Raw genomic sequence first — 20,818 nt, forward strand, 5'->3', positions numbered from 1 at the left:
CCCCCTTAGAACTGCTTTTGCTGCATCCCATAGGTTTTGGATCGTTGTGTCTCCATTGTCATTTGTTTCTAGGTATTTTTTTATTTCCTCTTTGATTTCTTCAGTGATCACTTCATTATTAAGTAGTGTATTGTTTAGCCCCCATGAGTTTGTATTTTTTACAGATCTTCTCCTGTAATTGATATCTAGTCTCATGGCGTTGTGGTCAGATAAGATACTTGATACAATTTCAATTTTCTTAAATTTACCAAGGCTTGATTTGTGACCCAAGGTATGATCTATCCTGGAGAATGTTTCATGAGCACTTGAGAAAAATGTGTATTCTGTTGTTTTTGGATGGAGTGTCCTATAAATATCAATTAAGTCCACCTTGTTTAATGTATCACTTAAAGCTTGTGTTTCCTTATTTATTTTCATTTTGGATGATCTGTCCATGGGTGAAAGTGCGGTGTTAAAAGTCCCCTACTATGAATGTGTTACTGTCGATCTCCCCTTTTATGGCTGTTAGTATTTGCCTTATGTATTGAGGTGCTCCTATGTTGGGTGCATAAATATTTACAATTGTTATATCTTCTTCTTGGATCGATCCCTTGATCATTATGTAGTGTCCTTCTTTGCCTCTTTTAATAGTCCTTATTTTAAAGTCTATTTTGTCTGATATGAGAATTGCTACTCCAGCTTTCTTTTGGTTTCCATTTGCATGGAATATCTTTTTCCATCCCCTTACTTTCAGTCTGTATGTGTCTCTAGGTCTGAAGTGGGTCTCTTGTAGACAGCATATATATGGGTCTTGTTTTTGTATCCATTCAGCCAATCTGTGTCTTTTGGTGGAAGCATTTAGTCCATTTACATTTAGGGTATTTATCGATATGTATGTTCCTATCCCATTATCTAAATTGTTTTGGGTTCGTTATTATAGGTCTTTTCCTTCTCTTGTGTTTCTTGTCTGGAGAAGTTTCTTTAGCATTTGTTGTAAAGCTGGTTTGGTGGTGCTGAACTCTCTCAGCTTTTGCTTGTCTGTAAAGGTTGTAATTTCTCCATCAAATCTGAATGAGATCCTTGCTGGGTAGAGTAGTCTTGGTTGCAGGTTTTTCTCCTTCATCACTTTCAGTATGTCCTGCCACTCCCTTCTGGCTTGTAGGGTTTCTGCTGAGAGATCAGCTGTTAACCTTATGGGGATTCCCTTGTGTGTTATTTGTTGTTTGTCCCTTGCTGCTTTTAATATGCTTTCTTTGTATTTAATTTTTGACAGTTCGATTAATATGTGTCTTGGTGTATTTCTCCTTGTATTTATCCTGTATGGGACTCTCTGTGCTTCCTGGAATTGATTAACTATTTCCTTTCCCATATTAGGGAAGTTTTCAACTATAATCTCTTCAAATATTTTCTCAGTCCCTTTCTTTTTCTCTTCTTCTTCTGGAACCCTTATAATTCGAATGTTGGTGCGTTTAATGTTGTCCCAGAGGTCTCTGAGACTGTCCTCAATTCTTTTCATTCTTTTTTTCTTTATTCTGCTCTGCAGTAGTTATTTCCACTATTTTATCTTCCAGGTCACTTATCCGTTCTTCTGCCTCAGTTATTCTGCTATTGATCCCTTCTAGAGTATTTTTAATTTCATTTATTGCGTTGTTCATCGTTGCTTGTTTCATCTTTATTTCTTCTAGGTCCTTGTTAACTGTTTATTGCATTTTGTCCATTCTACTTCCAAGATTTCGGATCATCCTTACTATCATTATTCTGAATTCTTTTTCAGGTAGACTGCCTATTTCCTCTTCATTTGTTAGGTCTGGTGCATTTTTATCTTGCTCCTTCATCTGCTGTGTGTTTTTCTGTCTTCTCATTTTGCTTATCTTACTGTGTTTGGGGTCTCCTTTTTGCTGGCTGCAGGTTCGTAGTTCCCGTTGTTTTTGATGTCTGTCTCCAGTGGCTAAGGATGTTTCAGTGGGTTGTGTAGGCTTCCTGGTGGAGGGGACTAGTGCCTGTGTTGTGGTGGATGAGGCTGGATCTTGTCTCTCTAGTGGGCAGATTCACATCTGGTGGTATGTTTTGGGGTGTCTGTGGCCTTATTATGATTTTAGGCAGCCTCTCTGCTAATGGGTAGGGTTGTGTTCCTGTTTTGCTAATTGTTTGGCATAGGTTGTCCAGCACTGTGGCTTGCTGGTCGTTGAGTGAAGCTGGGTGCTGGTGTTAAGATGGAGGTCTCTGGGAGATTTCCGTTGTTTAATATTATGTGGAGCTGGGAAGTCTCTTGTTGACCAGTGTCCTGAAGTTGGCTCTCCTACCTCAGAGGCCAGACTCCTGGCTGGAGCACCAAGAGCCTTTCATCCACACGGCTCAGAATAAAAGGGAGAAAAAGTAGAGAGAATTAGTAGATGTATGAGGAAAGAAAGAACGAAAGGAAGGAAAGAAGAAAGAAGCAAAGAAGGAAAGAAAGGGAGGGAGGGAGGAAGGAAGAAGGAGGGAGGGAAAGAAGGAAAAAAGAAAGAAAGAAGATACAGTAAAAATAAAGTATAATATAGTTATTGAATTTAAATATATTTAGAAAAAAAAAAGGGGACGGATAGAACCTTAAGACAAAGTTGGAAGCAAAGCTATACAGAGAAAATCTTACACAGAAGCATACACATACACCCTCACAAAAAGAGGTAAAGGGGGGAAAATCATAAATCTTGCTCTCAGAGACCACCTCCTCAATTTGGGGTGATTCGTTGTCTAAAGGAGGAAAGGAAAGAAAGAAAGAACGAAGGTAAAGTATAATAAAGTTATTACAATTAAAATTAATTATTAAGAAAAAAGATTATAAAAAAAAAACCATGGACGGATAGAGCCCTAGGACAAATGGTGGAAGCAAGACTATACAGACAAGATCTCACACAGAAGCATACACGTACACATTCACAAAAAGAGGAAAAGGGAAAAAAATCATAGATCTAGCTCCTAAAGTCCACCTCTTCAATTTGGGATCATTCTTTGTCTGTTCAGGTATTCCACAGATGCAGGGTATATCAGGTTGATTGTGGAGCTTTAATTCGCTGCTTCTGAGGCTGCTGGGAGAGATTTCCCTTTCTCTTCTTTGTTCTCACAGCTCACAGGAGCTCAGCTTTGGATTTGGCCCCGCCTCTGCGTGTAGGTCGCTGGAGGGCGTCTGTTTTTTTGCTCAGACAGGACGGGGTTAAAGGAGCTGCTGATTCGGGGGCTCCGGCTCATTCAGGCTGGGATGTGGGGGGAAGGGAGGGGCACTGCGTGCGGGAGGGGCACTGCGTGCGGGGCGGGCCTGCGGCGGCAGAGGCCGGCGTGAGGTTGCTCCAGCCTGAGGCCCGCCGTGCGTTCTCCCGGGGAAGTTGTCCCTGGATCCCGGGAACCTGGCAGTGGCGGGCTGCACAGTCTCCGCGGAAAAGGGGTACGGAGAGTGACCTGTGCTCGCCCACAGGCCCCTTGGTGGCGGCAGCAGCAGCCTTAGCGTCTCCCGCCCGTCTCTGGGGTCCGAGCTTTTAGCCGCGGCTCGCGCCCGTCTCTGGAGATCCTTTAAGCAGCGCTCTTAAACCCCTCTCCTCGCGCACCAGGAAACAAAGAGGGAAGAAAAAGTCTCTTGCCTCTTCGGCAGGTGCAGACTTTTCCCCGGACTCCCTCCCGGCTAGCCGTGGTGCACTAACCCCTCAGGCTATGTTCAAGCCGCCAACCCCAGTCCTCTCCCTGCGCTCCGTCCGAAATCTAAACCCGAGCCTCAGCTCGCAGCCCCACCCGCCCCGGCGGGCGAGCAGACAAGCCTCTCGGGCTGGTGAGTGCCGGTTGGCACCAATCCTCTGTGCGGGAATCTCCCCGCTTTGCCCTCCGCACCCGTCGCTGTGCACTCCTCTGCGGTCCCGAAGCTCCCCTCTCCACTTCCCGCAGTCTCCGCCTGCAAAGGGGCTTCCTAGTTTGTGGAAACTTTTCCTCCTTCACCGCTCCCTCCCACTGGTGCAGGTGCCGTCCTTATTCTTTTGTCTCTGTTTTTTCTTTTTTTCTTTTGCCCTACCCAGGTACGTGGAGAGTTTCTTGCCTTTTGGGAGGTCTGAGGTCTTCTGCCAGCCTTCAGTAGGTGTTCTGTAGGAGTTGTTCCACGTGTAGATGTATTTCTGGTGTATCTGTGGGGAGGAAGGCGATCTCCGCGTCTTACTCTTCCGCCGTCTTCAAGGTCCCCCCTCAACATTTTTCAATTTTTATTATTTTTACAAAGTAATTTTGTACCAGTTTTTCTTAATTAATTTATCTCACTGCACCTGTTTTGTTGATTTCTTTTTAAAAACAGATGTTTTCTTCTGTTTTACTAAATTTGCTTTTTCTTTTTTTTCTGCTTTCTTCTTTGATTTTTATAAGTTATTGGAAAATATTCATTAAAGCATTCATTTTATTCCTCCTTGTTTTGCACTATATGTGTTTAAATTAGTTTTATACTTATTCATTGTATCTGTCAGGGTTCTCCAGAGAAATATATACATTTTATATAATAGACAATTAACAAATAAGCTCATACAGCTATGGAACTGGCAAGTCCAGATTTGCAGGGTGGAGACCCACATAGATGGCTGAAAATCTTGCCCTATAATGCTGTAGTCTGGGGGGACAAAGAAAGAATTCTATATTAATATTCTATTACATGCATTTTATATGTAAATATTTAATGTATATTAAAGAAGACTGAATACACAAAGAAATTTAAGGTTTTTTATAGTTACATTTATAAATTTATATATTATATTTGATCTTAACTTATCACTAATATTAATTATTACACCCTCATTATGGGATGGTAAGAAAATTATCACATTTACAATGCTTTCTACATATTCTTCCTCTAATTCTTCTTCTTGTTAATTATTTTAGTAACTACACATCTAGTAGTGGGTGAATAATTGGTTTGTCAGCATTAAGTATTATGTATTTGAAATCATGCTAAATAAAGATGAGGAAAACTGAAATTTCACTTCCTCACCCCTTCTCTCCCCAATTTTTTAACATTAGTAATTTTTGTTATTTCCACCCTGTTGAGGTTCATTTTATTGAAAATATGTTTCATGAAATCAACTATACTTCTCTTTCTATATACATATATGTGTGTTTGTATATATATGTACACACACACAGAGGGTGAGATAGGTTAATATCTTTCTGTATATATATCTCATGAAATGATTCCCAGATAATAGTGATGTTTAGCACTATTACTTTCCTAAATATCTTAATTTTTCTCTTGGTTTCTGGACTTGGTCACCATATTTTTTTAAGAAAAACAAAAACATGAATTTTAAAAATATTTATCTGCTGTTAGCGTCACATACTTTGTAGAATTTTTTCTCTGTGACTTCAAAGAAAGAATTTCACTGTCATTGGATCTTCTAACACTGACTTCCCATCCTAATTTCCCCTCACCGTAAAACACACACACTTAAGTTCACACACACACACACCCCCACACACACACACTCATACATATATTCATATGCACACCATTGTAAGAGGCTTGATTCTTTTTTCTGATGCCTCCATATATATTTATCCTTGTGATTCAGAATGCCTCACATAAACATGAGCTTTTCTTTTTTTTTTTTTTGGCTGCCTCGTGTCTTCGTTGCTGTGTGTGGGCTTCCTCTAGTTGCAGCAAGTGGGGGCTACTCTTCATTGCAGTGCGCGGGCTTCTCATTGCGGTGGCTTCTCTTGTTGCAGAGCACGGGCTCTAGGCGCACAGGCTCTAGGCGCGCAGGCTTCAGTAGTTGCAGCACGCGGGCTCAGTAGTTGTGGTATGCAGGCCCTAGAGGGCGCGGCTTCAGTAGTTGTAGCGCGTAGGCTCAGTAGTTTTGGCTTGCGGGCTCTAGGGCACGTCTTCACTAGTTGTGGCTCACACACTCTAGAGTGCAAGCTCAGTAGTTGTGGCAAACGGGCTTAGTTGCTCCGCAGCATGTGGGATCTTCCCAGACCAGGGATTGAACCCGTGTCCCCTGCATCGGCAGGCGGATTCTTAACCACCGCGCCACCAGGGAAGTCCCTAACCATGTCTTTATGTCAGTTGTTTTGTTATTTTTTTCTCTGTCTACATAAATACAAATTACATGTGTTCAGGACTTTTCTGTCTTTAACAGAACTTTCTGTCTTTGTCAGAACTTTTTTCTAAGAAAAAGTTTTCTCAAAATTCTGTTTCTTACTGTGCAGTCTGCCCTGACAGTACACCTGTGAGTGTGACTCTCAGCATTTAGTATGTGCTCCATCAGGAAACAACAAAGCTCTGCATGTCCCATGTTTTCTGTTTTGTTTCTGGTTTTGCCTTTGAGTGGCAATTTATTTAGCTTGCTTTATTTTCCTTCTTCAGCTGGCTATAATTGGCAGCTGCTCTTCTCCACACTGTCACCAGCCACACTGAGAACCTACCTGCTTCTTGTAAAGAGGTTGTATAACATACTTCCTTATCTGGTTGAACCAAAGGCTTTCCCCAATTTCACCATTGAAAATAAAGGCCAACATTATTTAAGTGGAAAAATTCACATCTGTCCAAAGACCATTAGGAGCTTGTTCCTTTGCTCAGCATCATCTCTTTTTTTTTTTTTTTGTGGTTCGCGGGCCTCTCACTGTTGTGGCCTCTCCCATTGTGGAGCACAGGCTCCAGACGCGCAGGCTCAGTAGCCATGGCTCATGGGCCCAGCCGCTCCGCGGCACGTGGGATATTCCCGGACCGGGGCACGAACCCGTGTCCCCTGCATCGGCAGGCAGACTCTCAACAACTGTGCCACCAGGGAAGCCCAGCATCATCTCTTGACTGGATCCATACACCATTAAACTCATTCTGAATAATGATTCAGAGTTGCTGTAAATCCCAATTTCATGTACAGTTATTTTTCTCTGTTTTTTGTTCTTTGTGTTTTTAAAGAAATGCACCAAACAGTGTGTCAATAAGTGCAATTTTGTAATAAGGTAGAAGTTACAATCAGATCTCATTTGATTAAGGTTATTTTTGTAGTACAACGTAGAAATGTTCAGAATGGGAGAAAATTTAAGCTCAACCATTTTGTAATAAAATATGAATAACCTTTTAAGAAGAGAGACATTCTTTATCTGTAAACATAAGTTCTGTAAGGACTGTGGTTTTATCTATGCTGCTCACTGCTCTAACCTCCAGCACCAAAACATAGAAGGACTTTGATAAACTTATGTTAAATGATTTAATGCATTTGTTTTAATTTTTCACATGTAAGTTGGAACCCTTTACTATTTTCAGAAAATAATCATTTAATCATTATGGAGTCTGGAATTCATTGCATAATAATGTCATGATTTCATATGACCTTCAAAGGGAGTTTCTAAAAAAGCTGTACATGTAAATAATCAGAGGGTTCCTAATAGAGATAATACACTGACCCAACATCCACTCTTCACTGGAGTTTTCAGCCCTGTTAGCGCTCTCCTTAAGGCTTTCTTGGAAATGACCAGAGGTTTGTTTTGGAGAGGGTGTTGTGCTCTTCATTTTATTGTCAGTTTTTTTTGTTCTTAAATGCTATCTAGTTACTATTTTTACTTTTAATTGTCTTTTAAAATTCATTTTTTATTTTCCCCATTGGAAAAAAATGATTTGGGGTATACAAAGCCATCAGCTTCCAATAGTATCAGAGTCTGAATTAAGTTTTTGTTTTGTTCATCATACATCTTGCACCAGTAATGCACTACAACAAAATGCACTTGAAAAATCCAGTCCATGTGTCTCTGTTCATCATTGTAATAATTTGGGGGGAGTAAGATATAGTAAATACTACTTGCAAAGAGGTAGAAATATGTGTATTCAAACAAAGAAATTTCCCCCCGCCGCCAGGGGCAGAGTAAAGGCGATTGCCCTCTATTAAAACAAACAAAAAATATTTTTTTTTTTTTTTTTTTTTTTTTTTTTTTTTTTTTTGCGGTACGCGGGCCTCTCGTTTGTGGCCTCTCCCGTTGCGGAGCACAGGCTCCGGACGCGCAGGCTCAGCGGCCATGGCTCACGGGCCCAGCCGCTCCGCGGCACGTGGGATCCTCCCGGACCGGGGCACGAACCCGCGTCCCCTGCATCGGCAGGCGGACTCTCAACCACTGCGCCACCAGGGAAGCCCCAAAAAATATTTTTAATTGAGAGAGAAATGCGTCAGTTTTCTGACCATGCATACAAATTTACCTGCAGGATTAGTTTCCTTTGAGGCCTCTCTCCTTGGCTTGTTGCTGGCCACTTTCTCGCTACCTCTTACACGTGCCGCTAGTGTATCTCTGTTATGTCCTAATCTCCTGTTCTTATAAGTACACCAATCATACTGTATTAGGACCCCCCCCCCCCAATGGCCTCATTTGAACTTAATTATCTTTTTAAAGGCCTTATCTCCAAATACAATTACCTCTGAGGTACTGGGTGTTAGAGCTTCAGCATATGAATTTGGAGGGGTATGCAATTCAGCCCATAACAATGTATAAGATTATTTTTAGGGAATCTTCTTGAAATCAGCATCTGTGGAAAGGAGGGGAACGAGCAGGATCGGGCAGAGGGAATATGAGTTCTGCATTAAAGGCCTGAATGATAGCCTTGCACCACCCAGTGAGTGTCTTTGAAGCATCTTGCTTCACCCATTGGAGTTGTGTATTGAGTCAAAGTGACCAGGCTTTATAACCTGATTTGATTAGTCTTGAGATATTTTGACCTTAGCAATCGCATGACCATCTGCAGCTTAGACGTTATCTGAAGGGTTAAGAGCTGGATTCTGTCTACTGACAGGACTGCCATCAATTGAGGCAAGAAATCCCACCTTGAAGCAAAATGTATAAGTGGCGTGTCACCTTGCCCGTCACAGTACTCATTGCGCTAGGCTCATTCGCATTTATGTTTAAGCAGATTATACTTACAAGTAAAATTTTCCATGGAAAAATCAAACCTATGAAAATTTTTTTCACAAATACTTAACATTCTTGCTAAATTTATAATATTTTAACTGGTGGGGAGAATGCATAAAACCTCGGGTTATTTCAGGTCATTAAAAAAATAATGGAGATGTAATTTTAATAAACTTTCTAGACTAAAGCTTTTTAGTCTAGAAAGTTTATTAAAATTGTTTACAGAAGTATCTTTAGCAAGTCAATAGTTTTGGTACTAGAGAGGATCAAAATCAAGATTTAGTTGAAATACCTGATATTTAATCATGTAATCAGCATAGTTAGAGCTAAAGAATTTTCTGCCAATACACAGTACTCACACATTCTGAAATAGAGCCTCAAATAGTATGAAGAATTGTTTTCATATCCCCTTAAATCATTTCTTATTATCTCTTGGAAGTTCTTACAAGACCTGTCAGGATTGAGTTCTCAATTCTGAAAGCAGCAGGAACTTTGCTTGGAATTTCTAGCACATAATTAATGGGTCAGTTATAAACACAAAGCACCATGTTTGTATTATATAAAGACAGTTTGCAATGGCAGGTGTTTTACTACTTCCTAACATCTGTAATCATTCTTGGCTTGATGCTTTAATGCCTGAAACTACAAATAATGGCAATTCCTGTTGTGAAAATGCCACAGAGACATTAGAAGGCAAAGGCATATTTGCAAAGACAGCAGAAAATAGTGGGAAAAGTTAGTATATTTCTGAATGATTTGTCTGAACTATGATTTTGTAGCAAGATGAACAAACTGGGAAGTTCTAAAGAGAAATCTATTTTCTTATCCTATAATTAATAGAGAAAAGGATTAAGTTGCCTCTTTCAACGTCAGATTTCTTTTTTTTTTTTTTTTTTTTTTTGCGGTACACAGGCCTCTCACTGTTGTGGCCTCTCCTGTTGCAGAGCGCAGGCTCAGCGGCCATGGCTCACGGGCCCAGCCACTCCGCGGCACGTGGGATCTTCCCGGACCGGGGCACGAACCCGTGTCCCCAGCATCGGCAGGCGGACCCTCAACCACTAAGCTACCAGGGAAGCCCCAACCTCAGATTTCTAATGATGTACATTTTGAATTATGGAGGATAAGGCAATATGTTCCTTTTCATTGTAATAAGTTGAATGCTCAATAGTGGTGAATTTGATTAGTGTAGTCATGAGTAGATGTGCTGTATACTGTCAGGTCGATTCCTCAGGCTATTAATTCTCTCATATTATTTCTTTAATTCCTCTCTTTTGAAACTTAATCCGTCAGTTTCTAAATGACATCTCCATTTCACTTTCTAAGGTACTTTAATGTATTGCTGGAAGGATTGCTCTATTATAGCCCCTTAAAATGCTAATTAAGTAAGATGAACAAAAGTTTATAGACCCATGTATAAAAAAGAGTTATTCAGTCAGTAAAATTCAACATTTATTGTTATAACGATTTATATAATGCTTATCTGTAAAATATTTGGTTGCTTTTTCTATATGGTGAAAATTATTACAAACTTAAGAGTTGAATTCTTTCAAAGTGAAGAACAGAAGACATTTGCTTCAGGTCAACATTCATAAACATAAATGTGGAATTTAACAATACTTGATACAGTATTTAATAATGAGTTGTGGACATATTTACTAGGGTTGGCTTAGACCTAATACTGATAAAGTCACACTGACTTCACAAACAGAAAATAAAATAACCAGTAATTTACAGAATAGCACTGCATGGCCCATTAGTTGTGATATAAAAGTAAATATATAAGATATAAAAGTAAATATAGAAATATATAAAAGTAAATATAGAAATTATAATTTCTATATTTAAAAGATATAAAAGTAAATATAGAAATTATAATTTGAAAGAGTTTGTAAAAAGCACTAAAATATCCTTCCACTTTAGAGATAGTAAAATACACCATTTATATAAAAGTGAAAAATGTTCTCCATACCAAGAAGAAACATGCATAGAACTTTGATCCTGATTATGTAAATTATCCTCTGCCAACATAACCTCCAAATAAAAACACAAACCCTGTATAAATATGTCCTTACTTGTTCCATTAAAAGTTCTTCTATACCCTATGATGTTTCTCTATGCATGGAACCCTAATTTCCTTTAATGATATCTTGTCTAGAACTTTGAAAAAATCCAAGTCTAATTTGATTCCATTCTATTTACTTCAAAAGTTTAATAAAGAATCATCTCATTTGCTTAATCTTTGCATGAAATTGCAAATGTTGAAAACTATACTATTTTGATTAAATGTTCTACACAGTGTCTTGGGAATTTACATTCTACTAACTGAGCAAGGATCAGTGAGAGAGAGAAAAATATAACCTTTACTAACATGTAACCAAATGATCAAAAGTATAGGTTTGAGCAATAATAAAGACCTATAGATTCAGGTGTATCTTAGGCATTAAACTTGACTGAGGAAATAACTCTCTTTGGTTTCCCACTTGAGTGCTTAAGACACTAATTCTCAGCTCTGAAGATTATCTCACTCTCCAGTGGCCATCATGCCATAGTATAATCATCTGCTGTGAACTTTTCTGCACTTCACAGATACGCTGTAAGGAATAGAGCAGTCATGAAGAATAAAAACCTATAAAAGACTACGGCTGGTTTCATCATAATAGCTTCTATTTAGATTTCAAAAAAACTCTCAGAAATTGTATTTTAAGTAGAATTCAAAAAGAATGCAGATTTGCAATCTAGGGATTCCTCATCCCTTCCCAACTCTGTTCTTTCAAGATAAGTTCAGTGGTTATTGTGCTGTCAGATGTTGTGAGTAAAGATGTCAAGTGCCTTCTTCTTTCTTCAATGTTGACAAATGTAATTTTAATTAAAATGTGATAAAGAGGCTTGAAATTTATATTAGAAAATAACATGCAAATATAATTCCCTACAAAATATTCTAAATTAATACAGATGAAGATATTCAAACAAATATATCACTATTATTCTCAAATAAATTTATAGTTCACCAATAATCAAAATCTTAAACAAAATCATGTTCTTAAGTATTACTTGATAGGTTTCTAAACTTAATTCATATTTGTGGGTAATAAAAATAGATGTTTAATTTCACTCTTTCTTGAGCACTTTAATGATTTTAAGCTATAGACCAACTATTTATATCAATAAGCGTGCAAATAATGTATACTACCAAATTATACAATTAGAGACATTTCAGGAGAATCAACCGTAGAATTATTAAAAGTGATGAAACAGTACAGTGATGTGCTATATATAGCAATTTGTGTATACAGTACATAATTTAAACAACGAAAAAGAAAACAATAATAAGAAAAATATATTTTATTTTATCAATAATATGCATTAATATCTAAGGAATGTGTAAACCAATTGAAGTAAGCTTTAAAATTGCACCAAAAGGAATAACAGGATACCTGAATGAATGAAGAGATCTACTGCTTCATTGGAATGAAGTACTTTATATCATAATACATGTCCCCCAAATTATATCTAATACCATCCTAATTAAAACTTCCAAATATGTTTCAATGAAAAATTAAAAGTTAATTCTAAAATCCATGTGAAATATAAATTCTCAATAATATATAAGAACATATTTTAAAAGAATACAAAGAAAAATGATAATCTGTAAGACAAAAATATATTATTAAATCATAAGCATTAAAACATAATTAAATTACTTAATGCATATACAAATATACCTCCAATAAGAAATAGAAAGTGCAAAACAAACTTGTTCATCTTGATTTATCAGGTTTACATTAGTGGAGAAAGAATGCATCAATTTGTAATTCATAAGTTAGATCTCATCCTTTTATTATACACACAAAAATAAATTCAGGTGGATTAAAATGCTGATAATTTTTCCACGGAAGAATACAGGTGAAGTTTTCTAATTTTGAGTTAGGGAAAAACTTCTTGAACAAATAACGAAGAGCAAATTTTAAAACTATGAAAACTAGTAGGAGTTTATGGTGGCAAATTAAAGGACAAATGATAAACTTTGAGAGGTATCTGAAAAGTATATGATACACAAGAATAACAATCCAAATTATATAAAGAACTCTTGTCAAACAAATAGAAGACAAAGTAATGAAAATTGGGCAGAGGATATGAATAATATTCTACAGAAAAATAAAAAGAAGTGGCTAATCAATTTATTAAAAACCTAGTGAATAACCCTACTAGCATTCGGGGAGATATCCATTAAAACAGTGAGGTATAATTATGTTTCTCAGAAGGTTGGCAACATTCTTAAAGATATAATATTCAGTGTTGGGAAGATTGCAAAGGCATAGGTATTCAAAGAAACTGTAAAAATAAGAATTATTGTTGCTTTTTGGAAGGATCACTTGGAAGTGTCTATCTAATTTTTTTAAGGAAATGTTTTTTCTTTAGAAGTTTTGGATTTACAGAAAAGTTGTGAAGATAGTAGAGTCCCCACTATTCCTTATTCAGTTTACCTTATTACTAACTTGTTATATTAGTACATTTCATCAGTCACAACTAATGAACCAATATCGACATTATCATTAACTAGAGTCTCTACCTTATTCGAAGTGTATTAGTTTTTACCTAAAATGTCTTTTTTTAATTTCTGGGAACCCATACATGATGCCACATTACATGTAGTCATCATGTCTCCTTAGGTTTCTCTAGACTGTGACAGTTATTTAAATGTTACTATTTGTGATATTCTTGACAGTTTTGAGAAACACTTGTCAGGTATTTTGTAAAAAGTCTTCAGTTGGGGTTTGTCTGCTGTGTTTTATGATTAGACTAGGATTATGGGTCTGGGGAAGACTACGGAGTTCAAGTGCCATTCTCATCACACTTCTCAGGGGTACATGCTAACAGCATGATTATTGCTATTAATGATGACTTTTATCACCTGGGTTAAGTATTTTTGTCAATTTTCTCCGTAAAGCTACTCCATTTTTACCTTTAGTTTTTAAAACAAAGTCATTGTGTGCAGTCCACACATAAGGGATGGAAAGTTTTGTTCCTTTTTCTTGAGAGGGCATTATCTATATAAACTTTTAGGGTTTGTTTTCTGTGTGAAAGATTTTTCTATTCTACCCTACTTTTTCATTTATTTATGTTAACATTATGTTATTTTTATCATTTCTCAAATTCTTCCAATAATAGGAAAGTTCTTCATTTAGGGTCCCGTATCCCTTTGACATTCCCCCTTTACTGTAGATTTTGTTTTTAGTACTTTCTTTCCTCTGGCTCATCTTATATATTCCCTTTCCCAGCGCTAGAATCAATCATTTCTCCAAGAAATTCTTGTTCCTGTTATAGGAAGATACTATTAAAAAATAAGACCTGACCACAAGAGTTAGCTGCTAAGGGGGTGTCTTGTATCTAGACCCTCTTTGCTGACAAAGCAAGAAAACATACATTTATATACTAAATCATGTACGCACACATATCCAGAAATATTTTTGGATGTGTACATCTATATGTATATTAAGTTAAACACAAATTTGTACTTATGTTTTCACCTGCAAGCAAGTACTGCACTGATTATTCTACCTTCCCCCCAACTTGTCAGTAACCTCATGCACCAACAGTGAAAAATCTAGCCCCTTCACATGCCACATATCTCCTAATTATTTAAACCCAGTATATATATGTAATGTTTGAGAATTGCTAACATTATGGGAAACAATTTTATCAACTACAGGATAACGTTTTTCTATAGCCTTTTTTTTTTGCCTTTAGTCTTACAATATTAACTCATTTTCAGAATTACTTAATTCACCATCATTTTCTCCCAACCATTTAGCTAGGCTATTTCATATATATGTAATGCAGTCAAATTATTTTTTGAATGTTTTTATTCCATCCCAAGATATCCTGATTTCCTAAAGGATTTTTATAAAAATTTGTATGCCTTGAGGTTCACTCTTTGTGTTGTAAAGTTCTATGGGTTTGAAAAATGTATAGGATCATGTACAGTAATCATACCGAATAGCTTAACCACCATAAAACATCACCTTCCACCTCTCCAAACTCCTAGCAATCACAGATCAACTTACCATCTCTATAGTTTTGCCATTTCAAAATTTTAATGGAATTATGTATATGTCATCTTTTCCCTACTGTCATCTTTAACTTACCAATATGCAATTAAGATTTATCTCTTTGAACAGGTTGGTAGCTCATTTCTTTTTATAAACAAATAATAGTCTATCGAATGGATGTACCAGTTTGTTTATCCATTCAACTATTGAAAGTCAGCTTGGTTCCATCTGTTTTCTGGCAATTATGAATAAAACTGCTATAAGTATTCAAGTGTAAGATTTTGTATTTGAAAATCAGTTGGATATACCTAGGAGCATAATTGTTAGATCCTATGGTAAGACTATACTTAGTTATGAAAGAAAATGGCAAACTGTCTTCTATCTTTCACAATTTACATCCCCACCATCAATGAATGAAAGTTCCCTCAGCTACATGTCTTCACCAGTAATATTGGTGTGGTTTTTTGTTTTTTGGTGGGAAGAGGGCTTTTAGGCATTCTAATAGCTATGTAGTGGTATCTCATTATAGTTTTAATTTACATTTCCCTAATGCCAAATGATGAACATCTATTCATACGTTCATTTGCCATCTGTATATCCTCTTGGTGAAGTTTCTGTTCAGATTAACTGCCCATTTTTTATTGGCTTGTTTGTTTATGTTTGAGTTTGAAGTGTTTGTATATTTTTGGATACAAGTTCTCTGTAAGAAAAATTATTTTTAAATATTTTCTACCAGCTTATGACATGTATTTTTTTTCTTTTTTTTAATGGGGGTATAGTTGCTTTACAACGTTGTGTTAGTTTCTGCTGTATGGCGAAGTGAATCAGCTATATGTATACATATATCTCTCTTTTTTCGATTTCCTTTCCATTTAGGTCACCACAGAGCATTAAGTAGAGTTCCCTGTGCTATACCTCAGGTTCTCATTAGTTATCTATTTTATGCTAATAGATATAAGTATATGTAGTAGTGTATATATATCAATCTCAATATCCAAATTCATCCCAACCCCCCTCCCCACCTTGGTGTCCATACATTTGTTCTGTACATCTGTGTCTCTATTTCTGCTTTGCAAATAGGTTCATCTGTACCATTTTTCTAGATTCCACGTATATGTGCTAATATGTGATATTTGTTTACTCTCTTAACAGTATCTACATCAGAGCAAAGTTTTAATTTTAATAAATTCCATCTTAGAAATATTTTTCTTTATAGGTATTCTCGTGGTGTTGTATCTAAAAACTCATCACCAAAGCCAAGGTTATATAGGCGTTATTCTATTTTCTTTCAGTAGTTTCATAATTTTTCACTTTACATTTAGATCCCTACTATAAGTTAATTTTTGTGTAAGATTGTCAGAATCCTTTTTTGAAAAGACTCTCCTTTTTCACTGAGTTTCCTTTGTTCCTTTGTCAAAAATTAGTTGACTATACCTATGTGGGTTATTTCTGGACAATTTTGTTACATTAATATATGAGTCTATTCTTTCATCAATACCATACTTTCTTGAATGTTGTTGACTTACAGTAAACCTTAAAATTGCATGGTGAGTGTTACAACTTTGTTCTTCAGTCTCATGTTGGTACTTTGTCCTTTGCCTTTTCTTATAAATTTTCAGGTCAGTTTGTCAATATGTAGAAAATACCTTGCTGGTATTTTGAATGGGATCATATTGAATTTGTACATCAAATTGGACAGAATTGACATTTAACATTATTGGTTCTTCCAATCTACAAGTACAAAATACTTCACCATTTTTTAATGTCTTCATTTCATCAAAGTTTTATAGTTGTTAACATACAGAGTCTGTAAATATTTTGTTACATTTGTATGTAAGCATTTTACTTTTGGTTGTGTTTTTAAATAGTATTGCTTTTCTTTTAATTTAAAATTCTAATTGTTTCTTTCATATGGGAAATTGACTAACTTTTATATATTGAGTTTTTATCCCGTGACCTTGCTATACTCTCTTACTAGATTCAGGATTTTTGGTTTGGGTTTTTTTTTTTTTGTAGATTCTTTGGGAATTTTATGCAGAAAATTGTATCATCTGTGAATAGTGTTTTAGTTCTTCATTTACACTGTGTATACTTTTTATATCATTTTAAATTTCTTTTGCACTAACTAGATATTCCAGTAAAATGTTGAGTAAGAGTGATAAGAGAGTACATCATTGCCTTGTTCTTGGTCTTAAGCGGAAGGAGTTTCATTTCTTAACATTAAATTTCATGTTATCTGTAAGCTTTTCATATATTTCTTTCATTAGGCTGAGGACATGCACTTCTACTGCTAACATTTCAAGAGTATTTAACATGAGAGCATGATGAATATTGAGGTTTTCTGCATTCTTGATATGAACATACTTTTTCTTATTCAGTCTGTTGATATGATGAATCGTTTTAATTGTTTTATGAGTGTTGATCCAACCCTGCATTGATGGAATGAACACCACTTGACGTTGATGTACTCTCCTTTATACCACTGGATTTATTTTCTAACATTTTGTTAAGAGTGTGTTATGTGTGTTTTTATGAGGATCTTACTTTTTAATCCATTTTAATATTGTGTTTTAGTGGGTGTTTCTAGACAATTTACATTTTAAGTGATTATTGATATAGTTAGATTAATATTTACCTCTTTGTAACTACGTATTTCGTATTCATTGTATTTTCCTTTTTTTCTCCCCCCTTTCTTCTCATCTCTGATTTACATTGAGTATTTTATACAGTTCCATTTTATCTCCCTCCTTCACTTATAATCCATTCATGTTTAAATGGCACATTTTTATTGTGAAAAGTTATTTTAATATTCATATCATATCATAAAGCTAGTTGTTTACAGTGGTAAAAAGGCCTGAGTTTTGATCTTCTTTACCGTGTACAACAAGGATACTTTTAAGAGGTGACTTAAATTCTCTGAGCTTGCTTGCTTTATTTATTTATTTATTTATTTATGGAAAGAGGTCATGGTCCTATGGGTTTTTTTAAAAAATTATTGAGTGTTACAAATATAAAAAGTGCCTGACATATCTCTGACATATAATATGAACAAAAAATAATATTTATTACCATCACAATCTCCATCAGAATATATATATTTTTTAATATTGCAGGGAGGCAGGTCTTCTAGAAGTCAATGTAGAGAGTATATTGACAGTGCATTCCTGCTTTGAGTTAAGGTAAGTTACATATTTTTTCTCAGTCACAACCTAGTAAAATAAAAAGTTTAAAATATCACTTCAATGGCCACCATCAGCAAACACATAGAAAATCTGCCAGAAAATGGTGTTTAAGTAAAGAGAGATAAGACTTCAGGTTTGTTCACACATAATACCACTCCAGCAGATAAAGCAAACAGACAGAACATGTATTTATTTGAATACAACTGGTAAATTTATCTACATAAATGAAGACATTAAAATTACTGAAAAGGGACCAAAAAACTGGCAGAAGACTCTATGAATAACTTATTTTGATAGCTAAACTATGACATTCATTAATAAAACTACTGGCTATATTTATTTTTAAGACTAACTTTTTGCTTCAGTAACTATTCTAAAAAAACAAACTTATCCAATACTCTAAGTTGAAATAAGAATATTTTTTAAATCATAATGACATTACATTAATGGTTTATAGCATGTAATTTCCTTACATTATTCTATTGGTTTCTCAATCACTCAGTGTTGAGAATTCAATTTTAAGAATATTTATAAATAATATTTATTAATGATATTTATAAAAAGAGGAAACCAATGATTAAGAAGATTCCATAGTTTTGCAGTTAGTTTGAATTAGAGCCACTAATAATATCTAGGTCTTTGTTTATTTTTTAATTCAGGGCTCTTTGTCATAGAAATCCTGCTGACTTCTTAGAAAATCAATGAATCAACAATCATTTGTTGAATTTCTCCAATGAATTAGATACAAATAAATTCCATAGCAGCTACAAAGTTGAGGAAGTGAATAATCTCTAATTTAGTTAGGAAAACAAAAAGGTGTACACGAAATGCTAAACAAAAGAGTATCCATGAAGAGCCATGAATGATTACAAAGCAAATATTATAGAAGGAAAGTGCCTTAGCATTTGAAAATAATGAAAAATTTTATTGAATTGATATGTGATTGATAACCAGTGTGACTGAAGGAGACATTTTGTGTACTGTCTCTTAAGTGTTAGCTAAGACTGCCTCCAGAAAATGCTTTAATGTGGAACTTAAAAATGTGATTCTCTTTAAAATAATTTTAAAACAGATACTGATTGTGAATTTACACGTCAACTAGAACAGGATAAAGAATGAAAACTGGCATATTGAATACTTATACAATATGCTCACAAATATAAAATGCTACCAGATATTGGTCTTACTTTCAACACTCTGTAACATTTTTTCCTGGAGCATAAAATCTAAAATTGAACAGTAGATCTCTATGCAAACTATAATAATAAAGACAGAGTATGCTAAATTTTATGAGAAGCACACAGTGTAAGAATTCAGTACATGGACAAGTGGCATCTGCACAGAGTTCAGAAAAGGCTTTTGTGGGTACTAATTTTTTTTTAAATTTAAGTTGATTGGAACAGATATTGTATTTTATAAAGAGGAAAAGAACAGGAGTAAACTGAGTAATGCTTATTGTGAGATAACGTATAACTTTAATAATTTTAAAATACAAATGTGAAAAGCAGCAGACTGAACCAATGAGTTATAAACTCTGAGATTTAACTAAGTGAATTAAAATTCACTATTTGATAAAAAATATATTACAAACAAATTATAAAAGTTTCAAAATAGCCCACACTGATATCTTCTGCACTTGGAAAAGATTACAAAAAAGCTATTTTTGTAATTTATATGAACACCCCAAGAGCCCACACTTCATTTTATGTCTGATTGTAATAATATCTGCATGTATAATTCTCCATTGGCAGTAACAGATTGGTTTCAGAAAGCAAGAAATTAACAGCAAACAAAGAAAATACATTCAGATCCCTCACCACTAAAATCAATAAACTGACCAATTTTAAAGCTGAGCTGTTTTATTATGTAGTAATGAAGTTTATTTAGATTTTTGGCAACCACATAATAGCTCAGGGATTTATCAACCACTCTAAAACAAGGACATTTACATACTTCTTTAACTAACCCAATTATTCTTCAGACAGAAATGTCGACTTTTTTCCTTTGAATATTTAGTTTTTTAAATCTTAAGTCTGCTCACTCTTCTCAGTCTGATTGAATAATTAGGGCTTTTATTTTAGTGTTTGATAGCATTAAAAAAACTGGCATAACTTTTCTAGTATGCATTTTCTTAAGAAAAATTAACATCATTAAATTTCTGGATTCAGTACTATTAAATTAGCACCATTAAATTTCACTTTATGATCATCAAAAGCATACATTACTGCCAACTGCTAGAAAACAGATAAAAAAAGAATTTTACAGTTTGAATCAAAACCAAGAGTTCCAATTCCAGCTTATATTGTAAGGATGTCATATACATTTAATACCCTATTCCATCATGATTTTATGGTACATAATTAGGGGGCTGGGAGAATGCAAAATCTAAAATTATTTTTCAAGTAATATTATCAAAAGACAAATTTAATCATTCAAGCAGGATCACTAAATATGGATGTACTGCGTAGTACAAAGTATGTAGCTAAGCATGTAGCTACTGCATAGAGGATCTGATTTCCATCAGTGAAGTCTTTATTGACACTCCTCATTATCATACATTTGGAAAGAGGAAAGTTTTTTCTACTCTAGTCAACCATGCCAATAGTCCATAATTATTCTCTCATCTCTCCTTTTTGTCATTGCCACATTTTAAACACTTAGCAACTCACAGGTTTGCTGTTGTCATGTATTTTACCTGTGTATTTTATCTAC

This window comes from Phocoena sinus, chromosome 5, assembly GCF_008692025.1.
Source record: "Phocoena sinus isolate mPhoSin1 chromosome 5, mPhoSin1.pri, whole genome shotgun sequence".
NCBI lineage: Eukaryota > Metazoa > Chordata > Mammalia > Artiodactyla > Phocoenidae > Phocoena > Phocoena sinus.